Source organism: Gadus chalcogrammus, chromosome 6 (assembly GCF_026213295.1).
Source record: "Gadus chalcogrammus isolate NIFS_2021 chromosome 6, NIFS_Gcha_1.0, whole genome shotgun sequence".
In the NCBI taxonomy this organism is placed as follows: Eukaryota; Metazoa; Chordata; class Actinopteri; order Gadiformes; family Gadidae; genus Gadus; species Gadus chalcogrammus.
In genome coordinates this window covers 3,076,143-3,081,142 of record NC_079417.1, presented here as the reverse complement: position 1 = coordinate 3,081,142, position 5,000 = coordinate 3,076,143, and the positions used below count along the sequence as shown (strand labels likewise).

The 5,000-nt window shown below is 45.8% G+C and overlaps 1 long non-coding RNA gene across 1 annotated transcript in view; it reads right to left on the bottom strand.

The window, feature by feature from the left end:
* LOC130383959 (uncharacterized) overlaps positions 1-4,966 on the bottom strand; it is an 11,226-nt gene extending 6,260 nt beyond the window's left edge. The window contains exon 1 of the long non-coding RNA XR_008895860.1: positions 4,862-4,966. This is a non-coding gene — a long non-coding RNA (uncharacterized LOC130383959). The remainder of the gene's footprint in view (positions 1-4,861) is intronic.
* Positions 4,967-5,000: the final 34 nt, after the last annotated feature.

Here is a 5,000-nt window from a genome sequence, read left to right as displayed (position 1 = left end):
CCACATGCAAAGTACTCAGGTATAACATGCCTTTACATGTCTACATTGAAACACTCCTCATTCAGACACATCCGATACTGAGTATCGATAGATTAAAAGATTTACTTTTCAGTTTCAGACATTCCAACACTTTGATAGAGTAACTAACTGACTGTCACTCACTCTTCTAACAAGGGCATGGCCTGCATTGCATGACGACGGCTGAGTTACTAAACTGTTTATCAATAACAACATCATTATTAAGCCATTTCAATTCATAATCTTGAAGAAGGACCTTTGCCTTTACTCTTCTCTATACCAGCAGTCTTCATGCTGCTCCGCTTTGGGGACATTCTCTTTGCACGCGCTTGCGTAAATGTCAGTTTAGATGCTGTCGTTTTTGCATGGTAGGGGAAAACATGTTTTACTACGTATCTAGGTAAACAGGCATATATTAGATATCAAGTTGCCTATCAGATAGATAGATACACTTATAGACCCTCACACTAAACTAATCAAAAACGAAGGCAAACAAAGGCAAAAAGTAAGAGTTTAATCAAACTAAATCTCCTCACTGATTACATCAGGAAAACAGTCTGTTGCTCGATGGGAGGCGCGCGTGTGTGTGTGTGTGTGTGTGTGTGTGTGTGTGTGTGTGTGTGTGTGTGTGTGTGTGTGTGTGTGTGTGTGTGTGTGTGTACGTGTGCGCACGTGTGTTTGTCTCTTCAATTGTGTGTGTGCTTTTCAATGCCTGCATCTGTCTTTTTTTTGTGCACCAATCCCTTTGATCTCTGGTGACATCATCACCTCTGTCTCCGCGGCGACACAGCATCGTTGTTGCCAGGCAACGGGGTTAGGAGGAGACAATTATCTCCCTCCCCTCTCTTAGTTTGTGCACAAAACCAAACACCCACACCCACACACACACACAAACCCGCACACACACACACGCACGTACACACACACACACACGCTCTCTCTCTTGGTTAAGCTTTTGCTTAACCAAGGACTTCTCTCTCTTTCCCTCTCTTTTAACACATATACCTTCCTTCTCATCCACACCAGTTACATTTACTCCACCTTCCCAAAGTCCATCTTCTGTCCCTTCCCTCTCTCTCTCCCTCTCCGTCTGTGTCTCTCGCTCATCCTATCTGTCCAACAGCCGCTACCCAAAGGATCACTTCCTTCCACCATACGAGAGGAAGCGGATGATGTCATGCAATCAGAACACACGCTAAACAACACCAGGTAATGTAGAATGTCTGTTTGGTTCTGTCCCGCTCAACTCAATGTGTCGCCTTTATTAAATTGCATATTTTCATAAGTGAAGACCCAATAATATAAGTAATAATAAGTTAATTCAAACTGAGTGACTTTGGATAAAAGAGTCTCTTATATATTCTTCTCATATTATCTAGAATGTCTAGAATTATCTAAAAAGGGAGGTAGAAATCAAACCAGGTGTTCATGACCTGAATGAGGGTGCTGCAACTCACGAATATATACGCGAAAAATGAACTGCAAAACAAAAACACAAAATGAATTTCTTGTCATACACAATGACAAGAAAATTGTTTTTCAGGCGAGAGACACTGAGACTGAATATCTTTATTGCTTGCAATTTATATTTCAGTCGTGTTGTTTTTAAGGGACATTTCGCCCGGAGCCCTAATTACTTCCCGGACTACTGCTGTGTGTCCGTGTCCTGCAAATTAGGGAAGACTATTTTGGCAGCTCTCTTTCTTAAGCCCTGCATGCTGTTTGAAGAAGCAAACTAATAAAACAGAGAGGGGCCTTCAGGTTTGGGCTGAGATATTGCTGTGAAAACATTGCCGTGAGGGTCAGTACTAGCATTGATCGGGCCACGCCACCGAGTCATTCAGTTGGAAGGCAGGGAGTCCAGCTGGCTTAGACGGGAGAAACACTGCTGGGCACTGAATGATGAGCCCACGTTGCCATCTGCACCGACCCAAACAGCCCTCCGTTGCACCGGGGGGCGCTGTTGGTCTGACCGCTGCTGGTGAGACGTTTCTAAGATTCCGGTTTAAATTCGAGCAAGAAAAAGTTCACCCGGATTTCACCGATCACTCGCCAATCGTGGATTTGCCCGACATAATAAGCTTCCGCCAAACAAACAAAACAACAATGTTGTGTATTGTTGGTCGTGAAAAATTAATCTTTATATTGACATCGCAGGGAGTGTTTTTTCATCAGCGCTATTTCGTCACACTAACACAGTACTCAAATGTTGGTTACAGATGAGACATGTCTCACAACAATATGGATAGTTATCGGAAAACATGGGAAAAAATGGGTCGTGCTCCAAGAATTAAACCAGCATTTGAACATATGTCCATGTCATGTGAAAGGCCAAAATCCTTGCAATTCTCTAGAAAATCTCAAACATCCTGAAGCAGCCATTCTTATTGACTGTGACTCCGATCGATCAGGGAGACGAAGTGTGCAAAGTTCCCAGCAGCCTCCTTTCCCTGGTGGTTGAATATAATGACACCTAACTACGTCTCTATGATTGAACAGTGTGCCTCATTCACAACAACAATGACAACCCAATAACCAGATAGATAATCATCAGTCTTCAGAGGACAGAAACTCAGTCACTGGGTAACGAGCTACACCTTACCCCATTTTCGTTTCATTTTTCAAATCTATTTTCAACCATCTGTCACAGCTTGCTGCTTGCTTGTTATGTTATAAAATGCAATCGATGTAAAAGCGCACTTTGTTAGCCAATTTATAGTTTTTGAAGGGAAAGCAACAATGACAACCTCCAATATTACCCAATAACGATAAAACCTCAATATGGACTATCAGTATGCAGAGTTTGAGGCAGCCTATCGGAGGAAATATATCTTGGATAGATACGAAGCATGAAACGCACAATGGAGGCACATTCCCTGTGAGTCCCCCTCCCCTCCATGTAGGAGGGCTTCTTGAAATGAGTCATTAATGTCCTCCCCGTTCCTGGAGGTACAACAGTGTGGTTCAGAGAAGAGCCATAGGTTACCATGGCTTTCTTCTGGAGTTCCTTCAGTCATAACTCCCCCTGGCACTCACCTGCTCAGTGACGTATCACATTGGTATGAGGTGAGAGCAGCTCAGAAGGTGTGTGCGTGTGTGTCTCTTAATGTGTGTGGGGGGGGGGGGGTAGACCTTTCTGTGTGCGCCCTTGTTTGAGTCAGTGTTTTTGTCTATTTTTATGTGTGCGTGCGTGTGTTTGTGTGTGTGTCTGTGCCTACCTTTGTGAGCCTCTGTGTGTTTGTGTGTGTGTGTCTGTTCGTGCGTGTGTGTGCGTTTGTGTGTGTGTTTGTGTGTGTGACTAGCTATATGAGACTCTACGTAGCGTATGTGTGTATGCGTGTGTGTGTGTGTGTGTGTGTGTGTATGCGTGTGTGAGCGTGCATACGCATGCGTGTGCGCATGTGTGCGCGTCTGACTGTATATTGTGTGGGTGTGAACGCACACCTAGCTGCTATGTTAGCGGAGTGGAGCACAGTGTTGAAGCGCAGGGATAACGTCATACAGAAGCGCTTTGTGCTGAAGATAAACAGTATTAGATTCAGCGGGAGTGACATGTAGGTATGGAGCACCCCGGGTGAGGGAGTGGGTGTCCGAGGTTTGGCTCAGGAGGCGCTAAGTTCTTCCCTTCAAACGTAGGTAGGGTTGTCTCTTTGGTCGGTACATGAGTACGCTATGCTGGTGCAAAGAGACAGCTTGTTCTGGGTACATATGGGTGGGCTGTTAGTCGTTGATGTTGTTACTTAAACTCAAGGCTTAGGTCTAGCTAAACTATGAAATGGATGCCATCGCCTCGCATGATTGCAAGACGTTTTTGATCAAATCCACTGAATGGGGTGCACAAAGAAGCCACGTTAAACCATATTGTTCGCGTCTTCGCGTGATTGCCTTAGTCATATTTTGGCCAAATTGTGATATCTAATCTAACCCCCCTCTCCTTATGCCACCGATTCACTGTGTCTCATTGGCCACATCCTAAGCCAATCAGAGTGATTTTTTTTCATTCCATAATCACTATCTGCCTAAGTTAGATGAATCTTAAAGGTGACATATAATACCACCGGGTGTGAGTGTGATTAGCCGTTACAAGGCGTTTTGAAAATCTGCCTCTTCTGACATCACCAGTGGGCGTGTCCACCTAGATGTGGGCTGGATTGATCCCTCTACCAGCCTACCCAGTGGACGTTGCTCATCCATCCATCATACATCTAGGTGGACAGACACGCCCACTAGTGATGTCATAAGGGGCAGATTTTCCAAAACAGCTTGTAACGGCTAATCACACTCACACCTGGTGGTATAATATGTCACCTTTAAAATAAGAGGCTGTATCCGAATACTCATACTTGACTGCCATATAGCAGGAATTTTGTAGTACGTCATATAGCGCGTGCGAATAATCAGTACACATTGTGTAGCAGGCAAAAAGTTTCCGAATGCGTACTACCGCCACAGTATACGACGGTAGGTCGCTACGCTATCCCACAACTCAGCCGGAGTCTGGTAACCGAAGAAGAAGAACGCCGCGGTGAAAAGATAAATAAAAAAAATCGGTAAATTATCGCGGGTGACTTCAATTTTGCCGGCAAATGATGCGCAGCGCACAGAGGGGGAGTACGTCCTCTCCAAACTTAGGTGGCGTTTTGGTGGCGTGTCGGAGGCGTTCGGAGGCGTTCTACGCATAGCCGTAGAACGTACTGCATTAACGCTCAAGTAGTAGACACTGCAAGGAAATAGTATATGCTGAGTATTCGGGGTGCGCCCTTTGGTTTATGCTAGGAGGCTAACGACGTGCGGCGTGAGTTAGCTCCTGGTGTTGCCGCGTGTTGCCGTGGTTTCTGCTCACCAGTCGTCGGAGGACCCTCAGCGTGGTGCGCTGGGAGCCGGGGGGCGTGGCCCGAAGCAGCGCGCCCAGGAAGCTGCGCAGGCACTCAGGGGACAGGCAGTCGGGCTCCTCCCCCCCACCGTACAGCTGGACCAATAGG